The sequence below is a fragment of the Dipodomys merriami genome, unplaced genomic scaffold (genome assembly GCF_024711535.1).
Source record: "Dipodomys merriami isolate MVZ:Mamm:240054 unplaced genomic scaffold, mDipMer1.0.p SCAF_10, whole genome shotgun sequence".
Taxonomy (NCBI): domain Eukaryota; kingdom Metazoa; phylum Chordata; class Mammalia; order Rodentia; family Heteromyidae; genus Dipodomys; species Dipodomys merriami.
In genome coordinates this window covers 29,353,948-29,373,120 of record NW_027202271.1, presented here as the reverse complement: position 1 = coordinate 29,373,120, position 19,173 = coordinate 29,353,948, and positions in this window count along the sequence as shown.

Here is a 19,173-nt window from a genome sequence, read left to right as displayed (position 1 = left end):
CCTGGGCAGGAAGGTCCAAGGAGACTCATCTCCAATAAACTACCCAGAAAAAGCCAAAAGTAGCTCTGTGGCTCAAGTGGTAGGTAGAACACTAGCCTAGAGGGAGGGAGGGAGAGACAGACAGACAGACAGACAGAGACAGAGGGAGAGGGAGAGAGAGAGAGAGATTCATGGACAGATCCCAGGCCCAGAGAAAGAGAGAGAAAGACAGAGTTCAGGGACAGATCTCAGGCCCAGAGTTGGACCAGAAAAAAATGGGGGAAAAAAAGGCTGGAAGTGGACCTCAGCAATAAAGTGACTGCCAGTAAGGTCCAAACCCAGTACTGACAATAAACAGCTGGATGCTAGTGGTTTACGCCTGTAAATCTTAGCTACCCACCCAGGAAGCTGAACTCTGGAGGATGACTGTTTGAGCCAGCAGAGGCAGAAAAGTTCGATAGACTCCATCTCCAAAGCAACCAGCAAAAAGCAGGGCTGACAGCTTGGCCCCAGTGATAGAATGCCGGCTTCTGGCCTTGGGTTCCAACCCCAGTATCATAATAATAACAGCAACAACAACTAGAGTACAAAGGGCTGGAGGAGGGCTGGGAAGGTGGTTCAGTGGTAGGAGCGCTTGCCTTGTATGCCTGAGGCCCTGGGTTCGATTCCTCAGCACCACATAAGAAAAAAGAAAAAAGCCAGAAGTGGTGCTGTGGCTCAAGTGGTAGAGCCCTAGCCTTGAGCTGAAGAACTGAGGGACAGCACCCAGGCCCAGAGTTCAGGCCCCACAACTGGACCCCCCCCCAAAAAAAAAAATCAAAGGGCTGGAGGTGTGACACAAGTGATAGTCTTGACTAGGAAGCTGAAAGATGATGGTTCAAAGCCATCCAGCTTGAAAAGTCCATGAGACTCATCTCCAATTAACCACCAAAAAGTGGGAAATGGAGGTAAGCTCAAGCACCAGTGTAGATCTAAAAAGCTCAGGCAGATCACCTAGGGTCTGAGTTCAAGCCCCAGTACCAACACAAAACCAAATCAAACAATGCTGACCACTTGTTGATGTTTGCCAACATCCTTAGGTTATTGTTTGTCACTTTGCCCTTCATTTTTTTCACAATTAGCCACATTTGTGTGTGTGTGTGTGTGTGTGTGTGTGTGTGTGTGTGTGTGTGTGTGTGTGTGTGTGTGTGTGTGTGTGTGTGTGTGTGTTGTTTTTTTCTGGGTCCGGTCATGGGGCCTGAACTCTGGGCCTGGGCGCTGTCCCTCAGCTCTTCAGCTCAAGGCTAGCACTCTACCACTTGAGCCACAGCGCCACTTCTGGCTTTTTTCTTGTGTGTTGCTGAGGAATCGAACCCAGGACCTCGAGCATGCAAGGCAAGTGCTCTACCACTGAGCCACCTTCCCAGCCCCCTCACAGACTTTCTTGTCCAGGCTGGCTTTGAACCTCGATCCTCAGATCTCAGCTTCCTGAGTAGCTATGATGATAGGATTCAGTCACTGGCACCTGGCTAAATATATTTTAAAATGAACTGCTACAAAAGTTGGAATTCTCATGTTCTTAATTCCATTTTTCTTTTGAAGTAATTGTAATGATAAAGTGATCATATCTAGAGTCTTTTTATACATTGATTATAAATTTATACTTTGATGGCTTTTTTGTTGTTGTTGTTGGTCGTGGGGCTTTAACTCTGGGCTTGGGTGCTATCCCTGTGCAGCTCAAGGCTAACGCTCTACCACTTGAGCCACAGCGCCACTTCCTGTTTTCTAGTGGTTTATTGGAGATAAGAGTCTCACAGACACCGGGCGCTGGAGGCTCACGCCTGTAATCCTAGCTACTCAGGAGGCTGAGATCTGAGGATCGCAGTTCAAAGCCACCCCGGGCAGGAAAGACCGTGAGACTCCTATCTCCAATAAACCACCAGAAAACCGGAAGTGGCCCTGTAGCTCAAGTGGTAGAGTGCTCGCCTTGAGCTGAAGAGCTGAGGGACAACGCCCAGGCCCAGAGTTCAAGCCCCACGACTGACAAAAAAAAAAAAAAAAGAGTCTCACAGACTTTCCTGCCCGGCCTGGCAGGCCTCCTGAGTAGCTAGGATTACAGGCATGAGCCACCGACACCCGGCTTTTGATGGCTTTCTTACAATCATGAAAAAACAAAGCTTGTGGATATTCTTGTCTTTAATAAAAATACTTTTAAAGTTTGATGTTTGCTATCAGTTTTAAATATATGCCCCTTTATTGCATTATAAAAATACCATCCATACCTTTTTCTAAGTTTTAAAAAAAATGTGAATGAAACCAGGCACTAGTGGCTTATACCTGTAATCCTACTACTCAGTGGACTGAGAGCTGAGAATCATGGGTTGAAGCCAGCCTGGGCAGAGAAGTCAGTGAGACTCTTATCTTCAATTAGCCACCAGAAATCCAGAAGTAGAGCTGTGGCTCAAAATGGTAGAGTGCTAGCCTTGAACAGAAAAGCTCAGGGACAATGCCAAGACCCTGAGTTCAAGTCCCACAATTGACAAAAAAAATGTGAGTGGTGTTTATTGTTACTGTTGCTTTTTTTCCTGCATCTATAGAGGACCATGTGACTTTCCTATTGTAATCCATGGATGTAGTAAGATTATATTGGTGGAATCTGATTTTGACTTTTTTTTGTTGTTTGAGTGTGGGTTCCAAAGCTTGACCTCTACTTCCCACTTTTTGGTGGTTAATTGGAGATGAGTGTCACTGACTTGCCTGCGTAGGTAAGTATGTACCTTGATCCTCAGATCTCAGCCTTCTGATAGCTAGGATTACAAACTTGAGATACCAGTGCCTAAACCCTACTTAGTTACAGTAGTATTGTTTTGTTTTTGTTTTACAGGACACAGATGAACTTGTAACAGGAATAATATAACAGGATGATCTGAGCATAACAGAGATCTTATCCCAACTTTAGAAAATATTGAGCATTTCAGAGGTTTCAGTGGGAATTAACACCGTTGAGAACTGTTACTTACGTAAGACTAAGTTCAAACAAGACCCAAATCATGTGCTGGGGATCTTACCCAGGGCTTTCCTCAGGCTAAGCATGTGCTTGACCACTAAGCCACTATCCCTAGCCACAAGGCCCAGTTCTTTGCCTGAGCTCTGGTTCTCATTGAAGCAACACAGACTGAACTCACTTGACCAATGTTAACAGAGAGAGTTGAAAGGAAGGATGGGAACAACAGAAATGGCCTTTTGAAGAAATGAAGTGGTGGTAATCTCCTATTGAAGAGTTTCTGATTGGATTTTATCTGAAAGTTGCTGACCTACTCATCTGTTGTCACATAGTGACTTAGTTGACACAGAATGAGCAGCATTCTCTTTTTTTTTTTTTTAATTTATTTATTTTTGGGTCCGGTCATGGGGCCTGAACTCTGGGCCTGGGCGCTGTCCCTCAGTTCTTCAGCTCAAGGCTAGCACTCTACCACTTGAGCCACAGCGCCACTTCTGGCTTTTTTCTTTCTGCTTATGTGGTGCTGAGGAATCGAACCCAGGGCCTCAGGCATGCAAGGCAAGCACTCTACCACTGAGCCACCTTCCCAGCCCTTTTTTTTTTTTTTTTTTTTGGATCCAGTTGTGGGGCCTGAACTCTGGGCCTGGGTGCTGTCCCTCAGTTCTTCAGCTCAAGGCTAGCACTCTACCACTTGAGCCACAGCGCCACTTCCAGCTTTTTTCTTTTTGCTTATGTGGTGCTGAGGAATCAAACCCAGGGCCTCAGGCATGCAAGGCAAGCAAGCGCTCTACCACTAAGCCACCTTCCCAGTCCCAGCATTCTCTTTTTAAATGCTGGAGTTTCTCCAAACCAAGTTGTCCCTAGGGAAAGATGACAGAGTTACATAGTTCTTTTTAAAAGTAATTGTCCATGGGGCTGGATGACATGCCTATATTACCAGCTACTCAGACTGAGGTAGGAGGACTGCTTGTGCTCAGGAGTTCAAGGTTTGGGCAGTATGCCCAAATAACAACATTTTTTTTTCTTGTTTTGTTTTGTTTTTGCCAGTTGTGGAGCTTGAACTCAGGGCTTGGGTGCTGTCCCTGAGCTTTTTTGTTCACAGCTAGCACTCTGAGCCATAGCTCCACTTTTGATTTTTGAGTGGTTAATTGGAGAGTAAGAGTCTTATGGGGACTTTTCTGCCTGGGCTGGCTTTGAATCCTGATCCTCAGACTTCAGCGCTCCTGAATATCTAGGATTATAGGCATGAGGCACTGGCACTTGGTTTATTTGTTGTTTTGATACTGGAGCTTGAACTCAGGTCTGGGTTTCACCCCTTAGCTTTTTCACTCAAGGCTGGCACTCCATCACTTGAGCCTCAGATCCACTTCTGGCTTTTTAGGAGTTAATTAGAGATGAGTCGCATATTCTTTTTTCTTCAGGCTGGCTTTGAACCATGACCCTTAGATCTCAGTCTGCTGAAAAGATAGGGTTACAGGAGTGAGCCACCACCACCTGGACTACAAAATACCTTTCTTGCTTTCAAATCGTGTTTTCTGTCATTCTTTGTCTCTCATGGATAAGCTCAATCTTTTCATTGTTTTTTTTTCTAGGAACTCTGCAATGGGACATGCCTGTACATGTTTTCTCTTGCATGTGTTAGTCCTTTGAAGAGGTAAAGGTCAATATATGTAACTGCTGAGTCAAAGTGCCGGTGAGTTTTGTTGTAGTCTATAGTGCCATATTTCCTTTCCAGATAGTTATTATCAATTTTATACTAACACTAGCAGTATGCAGCTTTTTTTACACCTAAATCATTACATATAATTAGTATGTTTAATTTTTTTTTTTTTGGTCAATCATGGGGCTTGAACTCTGGGCTTGGGCGCTGTCCCTACACTCTTCAGCTCAAGGCAAGCATTCTATCACTTGAGCCACAGCGCCACTTCCGGTTTTCTAGTGGTTTATTGGAGATAAGAGTCTCACGGACTTTCCTGCCGGGGCTGGCTTTGAACTGTGATCCTCAGATCTCAGCCTCCTGAGTAGCTAGGATTACAGACATGAGCCACCAGTGCCTGGCAGTATGTTTAATTTTTGCTATATTGGCTGAAAATTCCACCAATGTTACCTGGTGCTGATGGCTCACACTTGTCATCCTTGCTAGCAAATCAGGAGGCTGAGATCTGAGAATTATGGTTCAAAGGAAAATCAGTGAGACTTTTATCTCCAATTAATCACCAAAAAGCTGGAAGTAGTCAAGGGATAGAGTACCAACTTTGAGGGGAAAAACTAAGGGATAGTGCCAAGGCCCTGAATTCAAGATCCAGTACCAGTACAATAACAATAACAATTTTACAATTAATTTATCTTGATAATTAGTAGAGCTCAGCTTCTATCACTATTTAATTAGCCTATTGTAGTTCTTTTTCTTTTTGTCAGTTGTGGGGTTTGAACTCTAGGCCTGGGTGCTATCCCTCAGCTCTTCAGCTTAAGGCTAGCAGTCTACCATTTGAGCCACAGTACCACTTCCAATTTTTTGGAGATAAGAGTCTCACGGACTTATCTGCCTGGGCTAGCTTTGAACCATGATCCTCACATCTCAGTCTTGAGTAGTGAGGATTACAGGTGAGAGCCACCAGCACCTGGGTGCATTTACTTTTCTATAAATAACCTATACATTATTTTTCCATAGGTCTATATTTTATATTCATTGATCATGATTGTAGGGCATAGAAATAAGAAATTAACTGTAGAAATACAAAAAAATTTTCATGCCTTTCTATAATTTTATTTTTTATTGTATTATTTTTTTTTTGCCAGTCCTGGGGCTTGAACTCAGGGCCTGGGCACTGTCTCTGAGCTTCTTTTGCTAAAGGCTAGCACTCTACCACTTGAGCCACTGTGCCACTTCTGGCTTTTTCTGTTTATGTGGTACTGAGGAATCAAACCCAGGGCTTCATGCATGCTAAGCAAGCACTGGACCACTAAGTCACCTTCCCAGCCCCTTTCTATAATTTTAAAGACATAGCTTCCTACCTTATTCTACTTCCTTATTCTTTTAAAACTCTTAGTAGAATACTTACCTAGCATATATGGGACCCTAGGTTCAATTCCATATATAATAAAATATAAATTCCCACATATAATAAAATATAAAATAAGATCTTCCTGTCGATCTAATCAGTTTCACAGGCACCTAAATACAAAGGAGGGGGGAGAACCATGGAGGAAAATTAATCATTCAGGTATATCTACCTTTCAGAATTAAGAATTTCATATTCTGGTAGGTATATCAGTCCTTTAATTGTGTGGGTTAAACAACTTAACCCATATAGTTTCTTAGTTTTTTTTTTAGTGTTAATTATTTTTTTTTAATTTAATTTAATTTTATTTGTGAACATACTGTACAGAGGGGTTACAATTACATGGGCAGGATAATGCGTACATTTCTTACCAAGCATTGCAGCCAGTTTCTTAGTTTTGAGTTCTGTGATTCTATCTCAGGGCTTGCAGAGTGCCTGATACATAGAAGGTACTCGGTGCAGTTACTGAATGAATGAACCACCAAACATCGTTGTTGTTTAGGTAGCCTACAATTTTTATTCATTTTTTTCAGTGTTAGGACCTCAAGCATGCTTTGTAGGTTAACATCAATTCCCCCCATAGTATGGATCTGTAAATGACTTCTTTTTTGCAGAGTGATATATGAGCCTTAGAAGAGACCTTAGAACTTGAGAGATTTCAAACACCTCACCATTCATTCAAAAAAATGTTTTCCAAGTGTTTGTTAACTGTGATGCTAAGTTCTAGGCAAAATAACAATAGTATTCATACTTTAGAAAAGAAGATCATAGTTCTTGTTTGTTTGTTTTTTTTTCAGTCTGAGGCCTGAACTGAGAGTATTGTGCTTGCTAGGCAAGCACTCTACCACTTGAGCCCATCCATAGCCCCACAGGGCCTCTAATTAACTACAAGGGAACTTGTGAGTAGTCACAGTGAAAATTTCTATGATGGAATTTCTAAGTAGCGATGAAAAAAGGTGACAAAGCCAAGCCATTTGTACTTAGGAATGAGAGGCTAGCAATTGTTAACTGGAGATATTTGTAGATCTCCACAGGATTCCATTCATCAGGCTGAAATTCAAGATAAGGAGTTAAAAGTTAACTTTTCCAGAATACCAGGAACCCTGCCGATTGGGGGACCGAGACCTGTTGGACATTTTGGTGCTTTCCAATTTGTTTGCTATTACCAGTAATATGTTAAACTTCCCTATACAAAAATCCTGAACATTTCTTTACTTCCTTAGAATAAGTTCTTTTTTTGGGGTGGGGGGGTCTGGTCGTGGGGCCTGAACTCTGGGCCTGGGCACTGTCCCTCAGCTCTTCAGCTCAAGGCTAGCACTCTACCACTTGAGCCACAATGCCACTTCCAGATTTTTTCTTTTTGATTATATAGTGCTGAGGAATTGAACCCAGGGCCTCATGCATGCAAGGCAAGCGCTCTACCACTGAGCCACCTTCCCAGCCCCTAGAATAAATTCTTATAAAAAGATTTTCTGGGTTAAAGAGTACTATACTTTAGTGGCCTTTGTGCAGGTCCTGGGGTTTGAGCTCAGGGCCTGGGCACTGTCACTTAGCTTTTTCTGCTCATGGCTGGCAAGTGAGCTATACAGCTCCACTTCCAACTTTTTGCTGGTTAGTTGAAGATAAGCGTCTTGGAGACTTTCCTGTTCAGACTGACTTTGAACCTTGATCCTCAGAGCTCAGCCTCTTGATTACAGGAGGATTACAGCTAGGATTATAGGCATGGGCCACTGGTGTCTAGCTGGTTGTTGACTTTTGTAGTAACACTGCTGAGCTAACGTGGTAGTACTCATCAGTGTTTGAATTTAAGAACTTGAGGGACCATGTGACAGGAGGAGGAAAGGTTAAGACAATGAGTAATATGACTGAAAATGAAGAGATCAGTGAGAAGGGACAGGATGGGGGCAGCAAGAGGATCTGGCTCCTCCCACCAAGGGTTCTGCCTGTGCATGTCCATTTTCTTTTAGAGTTGTTCTGCTTTGTGTTTTCTTCAAATGCTTACCAACTGCAGCTTCGTCCGTCATTAGCGGAGGAAATGAAAGAGACAGCACAATCATAGGCCTGTGATCAAAATGAGAAATCAGTACGGAATGTTTTTCTGTTTTAAAGGGAAAACTCATGTGCTATAACTGGCTAAGTCACCAGGATCTTAGTGTTCTGACTTTTCAGACATTAGTCATTCTTTCCTTTTTTCACAAGTCACTGTGACTACCTCCCTCTCTACTTTTCTGACTAATCACTCTGACAATAAACATATTAGTGCCTTTTCAATCTCTCAGAGAAGTCTGAAAATCAATTCAAATTCTAACAAGCAGCATTTCTGCATGTTAAAATGTACAGAACTGGGCTATTTATTTTTCTACATTTCCCCCCCCCCCCCCCCTCAGGACTTTTCCTATTGAGGGGAATTCACTGAGCTTAAATGTAATGTTAAATACTGTTAAGCAAAATGTGTAGGAGTTATGTATTTGGACTGGGCATCTCTACCCAGGACCTAATAGAACAGACCAATGTAAAATTTAATCACAGTGAGCTTTAGTTGGTTACAATTAATTAACTAGTTAATAAAAGCTAAGGTACAAGCCAGTCATTTGAGCCAGGTTTGACGTGTAAACAGGATTGAGATCCAGGCTGGGCTTGACATAAATTGGAGACTCTATTTGAAAAACAAGTAAAGCATGGCTCACGTTGGTTGAGGGCCTGCCTGGCAAGCACAAGGCCTTACTTCACACCTCAGTACACACACACATGTAAACAAAAAAAACCCCACTACCAACAAGAAACACCGAATAAAAAAAAAAACAATGAAATAAGAAAGGAAGGGAGAGAGAGAAAGAGAGAGAGAAAAAAAAGAGTCTAGAACAGAACTTTGTCCAGTAAAAATGAGAGCAGTCATTTAGCAGTCATTTAGTGGACATGTAAATCCTGAGCAAATATTCATGTCAGTGGTACATCCTTAGTCTGTGCCTTAAATTACCGCTATAATCCTCTTGGCTAGGTGTTCAAATGCTTAAAGCAGGAATTTGTTTGTCACCCTTAATTCATACTTTATAAGTATTTCTCAGCACAGTGCAAACATTTGAAATGTAGCCTGATTATATACATAGTCCCTGCCTCTTCTGAGCTTGCAGTGTGGTAAAGGAGAAACACAAAAAGGAAGTATTCAAATAAATATGCAATTGCAAACTCCCTACTTGGGAGGAAAGATCTGGAGTATTGAGGTCCAGGGAGGGCAAACAGTGAGATTCTACCATAAAAATAACTAGATCAAAAAAGGCTACTGGTGTATCTCAAGCAGTAGAGGGCCTGTTAGCAAGTGTAAAACCCTGAGTTCAAACCCCAGTTGTGACAGAAGAAAAAGGAACAAATGGATACATCTTCTGATCTAGTTAACCATTCATTGAATAATCACTAAGCACATACCATGTTCCAGACATAGAACAGTGCTGGAATAACAAAGTGGAACAGAAAGGGGACAGGTCCTGCCCTCAATGGCATTTGCAATCTAGTTAGTACTACAGCATTTGGAGAGAAAGTACTAATCTAGTAGATCCTCTGTGTTTACTGTTAGAAGAAAAACGGCACAAGTCCATGACTTGACTTAACCTTACAATTTCCAGAAGCTTGGAGTAAGGCTCTTAAGTATATAAATACTACAGATTGTTAGGCCAAGGGGTAGGGACTTCATTTCGGAGAAGTTAGTCTCTTAGATTAACTATACACTCAGGATTCTGCTGAAATTCAGAGGACAGATGGCTACAAGTTTAAGGACTGTCTGACTACGAGTGATTGTGACTTTTTTTCTCTCTCCTTCACCTGGTGCTTGTGGTTAGTAGTGGGCTCACAGGAAGTGAGCAGTGAAGATTCTACAAAGATAAGTTAGAGAAGTTCTGGATCAACACATACATCACCAGAATGTGACACAAATTGCCTTTGTTTGGGAGAAGGCTGCTGTTTCCTAGCAGATGTCCTCACTCCCTCAGGTGTCGGGTAAGGCTTGCTCCCAGGAAGATCTCTCTACAGAGATCTGGTAGTAGGGCTTTTTACTTTTGCAACCATTTTGTTGGACCATCATGGAAATTAGAAAAATAACTCAATGACCAACCTATATGGAGGTATTTATTAGTTGCACAGCACATTGTTCTTTATATGTCATTGAGAAATAAAAGGATTGAAAATACGCAATGCATCTGTAATTATGCAAGCTGAGAGTAACTTTTAAGAAATTCCTTTCTACTGATTATGGCTACTGCTCCTTACATGGTCAGCTAGCCACATGTCAGAGTGACTAACTCCCCTTCTCTGGATCCACAGGAAAAAAGGAGAAATAAAATCTCTCTGTGTCTTGCACACACACATCCTTTTATATGCACTAACAAGGTAGTGGATTTTTAAAAAATTTATTAGTAGTTTTCTCAAAAAAAAAAAAGAAGCCTTAAAGATTGGGTTGTGGGGGCTGGGAAGGTGGCTCAGTGGTAGAGTGCTTGCCTTGCATGCATAAGGCCCTGGGTTCGATTCCTCAGCACCACATAAGCAGAAAAGGCCTGAAGTGGTGCTGTGGCTCAAGTGGTAGAGCACTAGCCTTGAGTTGAAGAGCTGAGGGACAGCGCCCAGGCACAGAGTTCAGGCCCCACGACTGGCTCAAAAAAAAAAAAAAAAAAAAAAGATTGGGTTGTGAAGCTGGTATTTGGTGGCCCATGTCTATAAGCCTAGCTATTCAGGAAGCTTAAGAACTGAGGATCCTGGTTCAAAGTTCACTCAGACAGACAAATCTGAGAGACTATTATTTCCAATTAACCAGCAAGAGCACAAGGCCCTGAGTTCAAATCTAGTACCAAAGGGGACACACACACACAGAGATTGAGTTCTGTGGCCAAACTTCCTTGGAGTTTTAGGATCATCAACTGTTATCATTTTTAATAGGTATATAATTCCTAAATGAATTAAGGGTCATAAAAATACCTCCATTACCTGGCCTGACTACCTTCCTTCTGGTCTTTCCTAAAGCCAGACTTTGACTTTTTCTTACCATATCATCTTTCCAAAAACATTTATTAGGTTTGTATACAGTGCACCCCCTTCATTCTTGAACTTGGAACTCCTCAGAAAGATCTCAAAAGCAGCCTTCCAATCTAGGAACTGTCTATCACATTCCCTGATTTATCTTCATGAATCAAGCATACTGTGGGATTGTCTTATTTATACGTCACGTATTGTGTTTACTTATTCAGGCTCCACAGGGCAGGCAACTTATCCTGATTACCATATCTAAGGCAGCTGTTCTTAGCACGAGGGCCATAAGTTCCTGAAAGGGTCTCATGAGATAAAAATATTACCACTGCTAACAGAAATAATATTATGACTTGATTGGCTTTTCTAACTGCATTGACAAAAGCAGCAATGGGTAATATTTTTGTGATATGGGTATGGATCCAGCTCATAGCTATGTTGTATCAGGATTCATTATAATTGTATTCGGCAGGCTCTGTCACTGTAACAAATACTGAGAAGAATCAACTTAAAGGGAGGAAATATTTACTCACACTTTCAGAGGGTACAGTCCAAATTCCAATGGTTCCATTGCTGTGAGTCCAGGGTGAGGCAGATCATCATGATGGAGAAAAGTGATGAAGCAAAATTGCTTACCTCATGACAGACAGGAAGTAGAGAGAGAGAGAACAATAACAGGAAGGGGTGGGGACAAGACCGATCCTTCCCCATGCATTGCTGACCAGCTTCCTGCAACTCCTACTTTTTACCAGCTTCTAACAATGCCATCATACTATGAATCCATCAAGGAATTAATCCATGGATTAGGTCAGAGATCTCCCAACCACTTCCCCAAAGCTCCTCAGCTAGTAAGAAAGCCCCCAATCTAAGAGCCTATGGGGACATTTCAGATTTAGTATAATAGTGTATCTCATCAGTATGAACTCAAAAGTTTAAAAAAAGTAACAACAAAGTTTTAAAACAGTAATTTACTTCAGATTCATTTAGAATGTTCTTGAAGCAGTAAAATTATTAATTTGATTTGGTCTTCACTTTTGCATGCCATTTTGTGTGTGTATGTGTATGTGTGTACGCGTAAGCATGTGTGTGCAAGTGCGCATGCATGCACATGCTGGTACTGAGGCTTGAAATCAGGGCCTCATGCTCTCTTAGTTTTTTTTCTCAAGGCTGGTATTCTACCACTTGAGTTATAACTGCCTTTTTGCTAGTTAAGTTAGAATCTTTCAGACTTGTTTGCTTGGGCTGGCTTCAAATTTTGAACCTCGTGAGTACGTGGGATAACAGGTGTGCGCCACCAGCACCCAGACAGTGCATACCTTTTTAAAAAATCATTCTGTAGGATAAAATGAAAAAGTGCTATGTTATGATGTCCTGGCATAAGCACTTCTGCTGCACAGTGAGATACACACACAGGTCATACCAAGGAGAGGCTCTCTTGTGAGTGGAATTCAAGCTGGAATAAATTGCTTTTTTTTTGTGAGACCATTTTGGCTTGAGAAAACAGTAAACTATAGACAAGAATATAAAGAACAAAATACATAGTCTCAAAATTTTTCATGAAATAAAGATGATAAACATGAGGTCTTACTATGTGTTTTGATAAAGACAGACAAGTTTTCTCCTCTCAGGGTAAAAGACTAGAAAGGCAGAGGTCAGAATTGGTTTTTGTTGTTGTTGTTGTTTTTGTTTTTGCTAAACACTACATTAAAAGCTACAGGCAAGAATAAAGAAGGCCAAAAGGAAACAAAGTTTTTTTTGTGTTTTTTTTTTTTTTTTTTTTTTTTCCCATCCTGGGGCTTGAACTCAGGGGCCTTGGCTCTGTCCTGGAAGCCTCTCTGTGCTCAGGGCTAGAGCTCTACCACTTGGGCCACAATGCCACTTCCAGCCTTTTCTGTTTATGTGATACAGAGGAATCAAACCCAGGGCTTCATACATGCTAGGCAAGCAGCCTACCACTAAGCTACATTCTCAGCCCTACACTTTAAGTTTTTTTAAAAAAAATCTCTGCTTGCATACTATTAGTTAAGTACAGTTGGTTATGGTTATAGACCAACATGTAGAAGCAATTGTGTTATTATGATTTTATTCAGTAGCATGAGCTTCTACATCCACTAATATAGGCCCTTGCTGTTCTTTTTATAAAGAATTCTTGTTCAGCACTAGTGGCTTGTGCCTGGAGGCTGAGAACTGAGGAATGTGGTTTGAAGCCAGACCAGGTAGAAAAAAAAATCTATAAAACTCTCATCTTCAATTAACCATCAAAAATTCCAGAAGTGGAACTATGATAGACTGCTCAAGTAGACTGCCAGCCTGGAACAATAATGCTAAGTGGAAGCACCAGGCCCTACGTTCAAGCCCCATACAGATATTAAAAAAAAAAAGACTTTTGTTCACCCAGATAATTTTTGGTGCAAAAACAGTCAGAAGCCAGGCACTGGTGTCTCATGCCTGTAATCCTAGCTACTCAGGAGGTTGAGATCTAAGGGTCATGGTTCAAAGCCAGCCCAGGCAGGTAAGTCCATGAGTCTCTTATCTACAATTAACCACCAGAAAACCAGAAGTGGCACAATGACTCAAAGTGGTAAAGTACTAGCCTTAAGCTGAAGAGCTTAGGGCTAGCACACAGGCCCTGAGTTCAAGCCCCACCACCAACAAAAAACAACAACAACCCAAAAAACAACATTCAAAATTGGCAAACTATAACTGATACCCATAATTAAAAGTTGTCAAATTTGCCAAATTTATGGAAATGATGATTACCATGTCACATATATTGCTGTAATTATTCCCAAAGTGCACTGACTTTATATTCCATCACCAATATACTTTTCAAAAAATGTTCTTATTAAATTCAGCCTAAAATTTCTCCCAAACACATGTGCTATAACATAGGTTATAAACAAGGTTTTCTTATTTCCTCCCCTTGGTCCTCTGATGGTGCATTCATTCTGCATGAGCCCAGAGTACACGTCCATCTCCTCTGAATCACTGCTCTGTCTAAAAAGCAGGTATCAGTGAAGACAAGCCTCCTCTTTGTCATAGGCTGAAAGGCCACAAACTACATTTCTGCAGCCTGAGGCTTGGTGAAAAGTCTTCAAGGTAGAAAACAAGTGGGACGTTCAAAACAGTATTTAGAAAGTTTTTAAAAAGCTTTCACAGTGTGATGTTAGAAATTATGTGTTAAGATTTGAAGATTAAAGGTTTAGGACAGCCGGCGCCAGTGGCTCACGCCTGTAATCCTAGCTACTCAGGAGGCTGAGATCTGAGAATCTCGGTTCAAAGCCAGCCCGGGCAAGAAAGACCATGAGACTCCTATCTCCAATAAACCACTAGAAAACCGGAAGTGGTGCTGTGGCTCAAGTGGTAGAGCGCTAGCCTTGAGCTGAAGAGCTGAGGGACAGTGCCCAGGCCCAGAGTTCAAGCCACCATGACCGACAAAAAAAAAAAAAAAAGGTTTAGGACAAGACCAGGTGCTCGTGGCTCCTGCCTTTGATCCTAGCTACTTAGTAGGCTGAGATCTGAGGATCATAGTTCAAAGCCAGCCTGGATTGGAAAAAAACTCTGTGAGACTCTTTAATTATAAACACCAAAAAGCTAGAAGTAGAGATATGGCTCAAGTGGTAGAGCACTCACCTAGACTGAAAAAGCTAAAAGTTTAGCTGGGTACTGGTGGCTCACGCCTGTAATCCTAGCTACTCAGGAGGCTAAGATCTGTGGATCACGGTTGAAAGCCAGCCAGGGCAGGAAAGTCCGTGAGACTCTTATCTCCAATAAACCACCAGAAAACCGGAAGTGGCGCTGTGGCTGAAGTGGTAGATCACTTGCTTGGAGCTGAAGAGCGCAGGGACAGCACTCAGGCCCAGAGTTCAAGCTCTACAACCGCTAAAAAAAAAAAAAAAAAAAAAAAAAAGCTAAAGGAAAGTGCTCTGGCCCTGAGTTCAAGCCCTAGTACTACCTTCCTTCCCTCCTCTCTACCCCAATATCCTGCCAACTACTGACACGATCTCTGTTGATCCTGTTTCTGTCCTCCACAGAACTAGAAAACAATGTGTTCTGTGCCATATGCCAGATAACCTATTGATATTGATCAAGTCTACTAACTTCAAGTTGTTCACTCAACATCTGGCAAAGAAGTTTAAAATCTCAGGCTGAGGTATAGCTCAGCAGTACGCCTAGCAATATTGCCCAGCATGCATGAGGCTCTGGGTTTTGACTTTCTAGCACAACAAAAACAAAAGAAAGACAAAAATCAAAATCAAAAGTCACGTCATTATTTTTTTTGTCAGTCCAGGGGCTTGAACTCTGGGCTTGGGAGCTGTCCCTGTGCTCTTCAGCTAAAGGCTAGTGCTCTACTGCTTGAGCCATAGCGCCACTTTTGGTTTTCTGGTGGTTTATTGGAGATAGGAGTCTCACAGTCTTTTCTGCCTGGGCTGGCTTTGAACCTCGATCCTCAGATCTCAGCCTCCAGGAGCTAGGATTATAGTCATGAGCCACCAGCACCTGGCTCATATGTCATTTTATTGGTACTTTTCCCCAGGGCCTCATACAGTCTAGGTAAGCTCTCTTATCACTGAGCTACATCCTCTAATAATAATTTTTCCCTTAAATTCTAATTTCTGATACTGGTATTTCTACCTTAGGTTTCCTTTTTCTCTTTTTAGTTAAGTTTCTGTGGGAAATCTTTGTCTTTAAATGGGTTAATACAAATTTGATAGTTAACTGGATTACTGATAGGTTTGAGTATAATTGTGACATATTGTGTTTTCTCTGCTGATCTTCCTTTGCTTTTTCTCCTTTCCATTTGTCTGCTGAGGGGTTGAAGAGAGAATCTAGGGGCTGTCATGGTTCCCCAAACTCTCACTCTGATAGGGAAAAGCCAGGAAATTCCTGCACAAATGTTTTGTTTTTGTTTTTGTTTTTTTTAGGTCCAGTCGTGGGGCCTGAACTCTGGGCCTGGGCGTTGTCCCTCAGCTCTTCAGCTCAAGGCTACCACTTGAGCCACAGCACCACTTCCGGCTTTTTTCTTTTTGCTTATGTGGTGCTGAGGAATCGAACCCAGGGCCTCAGGCATGTAAGGCAAGCGCTCTACCACTGAGCCACCTTCCCAGCCCTGCACAAATGTTTTAAAAGTGGGAAGCAAAGGTGTTTTTAAAAATAGAAAGCAAGGGCTAGAGGTAAGGCTCAGGTGGCAAAGTGTGTGGCTGGCAAGTACAAGGCCCTGAGTTCAAATCCCAGTAAAGCAAGATTGAACCACTCCTCTACCTCTCTCCTGCTTTGCCTGAGTGAAGTTGGGATATATATCAGCAAAGTTCTGAACTTTTGCTTGTCACCTATATGTTTCTGACCCATTGCAAAGGAAGAAGTCAAGAAGATAGGCAGGGTAAAGCTGAAGAACAAGAAGTATTCACGCTTTTCAGTGGGTAAAATTCAACCTTGAAGCTGGATATCAGTGGCTTACGATTGTAATGCTAACTACTCAGAGGACTAAGATTTGAGGATCACGGTTTGAAACCAGCCCAGACTCATCTCCAATAAACTACCGAAAAGCCAGAAGTGGAGCTGCGGCTCAAGTGGTAGAGTGCTAGGCTTGAGCACAAAAAGCCGACGGACAGTGCCCAAGCCTAAACTCAAGGACAGTTTAAGGGACACCACCTTGCATTTTTTTGATAGCTTTCATTCCTCCACCTCTCTTTGCTTTCCCTCCTCTATGGCAAAGGCCAGTGGTTTCTTCAAAGGCACGAGCAAGATCTGGGGAATTCATTTATTCACTTGCCCAATATGTAAGCACCTAGTTTTGGCTACATAACAGATCCCCATGCTTGTGTAGCTGACATTCTGTTAGGCAGAGACAGGAAGTGAACAAGAAATAGATGAGTAAATTAAAATGGGCTAAAGCAGAGATAGAAGTTCTACAGGAAAAAGTCATGTGGGGCAGGGTAAAGTTCTTAGTGTTGAGTGAGGTGAGGTTGCTGTGATGATAAATTATAAGGATGGGGGCTGGGGATGGAAACGATGTTTTGAATTTTGAGAAAGGGCCAGAAAGGAATGAGAACCAAAGGACAGCTGTGGGAAGAGCGTCTGGGCAGAGCTTGAGCCAGGGCCCCAAGGGGAGGACTTGCCTGCAATGACTGAGGCCAGCCTGGCTGGGGCGGAGGAGACTAGGTGAGAGAGGAAACAGATCATATGCTATCTTGCCCTGAGGTTGCTGTGGGGATTTGGCTAAGTAAAGTGGGGGTGCCTTTGGAGAGTTTCAGGGGTGACATGATAGACCTGCTTTGGCAGTTGAGAACTGATAATCTGAAGAACAGGCTTTGGGGAGCAAAGGGGAAAAGTGGAGGTTCGTTCGAAGCCAGACTGGTTAGAAAAGTCTCTGAGACTTTTCTCTCTTAATCTTCAACCAATCAGCAAAAGGTCAGAAGTGGAGGCATGGCTCAAGTGGTAGAGTGCCAACCTAGGGCAAAAAAAAAAAAAAAAAAAAAGCCTAGCAAGAGCGCAAGGTCCTGAGTTACATGATTTGGGAATACTTTATAAATTTCATGGTCATATTTGGAATGCTGTATCTAGCAGATTCCAGGTGAGTAATGTGTCATGGGTTGGGATGGAGATTAACATGACAGCCTGTCATACTGCCCTATAGCAACAAAGTGCTGTCAGCGGAGGAGCGGACAGAAATTGAAGCTCAGATTCGTTGGCCAAATCTCTGATTTCAGAGCGTTACTGAATTGGGGGTATAGGGAAGATTCACAGGCTTGATGCTTTTGTAAGGAGTGCTATTTGAGAACAAGCACTGAGTGTCCTCATGAGGTTCTTTACGATTTCATAAGAAAAAAAGTCCTGTTTGGCTGGAGATCTCTCCATCCAGTCACTCCATGACAGAAAGCAGGCGTTTCCTCTCAGAACACAGTTCTCACCCATGTGCAGTTTGTGGTGTGTGGATATTCTCGAAAAACCTTCCTAGTGTGTATTAGCTAGCCACAAAGGCCACAAGACTGAAGGGTCAGGCAGGGCCAGGTACTGGAAGAATGGTCAAAGATGAATCTCAGAAAAGTGCCTCCTTGAGATTCCGGTCAAAGGAAGAATTTATATATTGGTCAGAACAACAGTGATTTTAATCAGGCTACCTGGTTTATCTCTAGCTAACATCACAGACCAGAGGCACATTCCCGGTGCTGACTCTTCTGTTGATAAAGGTCCACATAACTACTTTCATAGTTTTGTTTGGGCATAGTATGCAGGGAAAGAATGTGAGGACAGGAGAAGCCAGTTACCCAGGGACAACTGTGCAGTCACAAGATGGCTGTGGTCAGGTCAAGCCGATCAGATGCCTACTCTGGACACTATGAGGCTCATATTCTGCTCTGGTCTTCTGGAAGTTATGGAGCCTTAGAAAAGTGAGTTTCTGCTAGATCTTCAAACTGAATCTTTCTCGGACTTTCACACTGATGTCAAAATCTAAGACTTAATTAAGCATGACTTTTCAATCGCAGGCAATGGTGTTTTCTTGGTTTATCCACTAAACTTGAAGGAAAATGGAAATACAGGTGAATGAACAGACATAGTTATGGCTATGACAGGGGGAGTACTGGGTAACTGAAGATGATCAAAGTCAGAGCACAAAGAGGATGGTAGAGGACAGGGAGCCCACATCATTAAGGCAGCAATAGCTCTAATTTGGGATCCACCTATTAGTCCATATGGCCACCTGACTATCCAACCCCCAGTGCTCTATAAAATGGAAGAAGGGCTACCCAGCACTCTTATTTTAACAGCCTACATTTAGTTATTGCTTTCTGGATTGTAAACTATTAGCAGAGTCCTTCATACTTTTATACCAGATGCTCATAGGCATGTCTGCAGCTGCAAGTAACAATTAAAACAAGCCTTCAACAATGGGGAGCTTATTTTCTGCCTACACTTAGAAGCTAAAAGATGGGCATCTGATGAGTTTCACAGGTCCCCACTTCTCAACAGGGTCTCTTCACCTCTCCTTCAGCAAGAGCATCAGCAGAGTTCTAGACATGCATAGCTGTACATAAGCCAGGAAGCTGGTGGGAACAGTTGGTGGAATTGAGTTATCAGCCAAATCCATCTCTCTCACCAGGAAAGCAAATGCTTCCCCAGAACTACTGATTCTAATGGTGT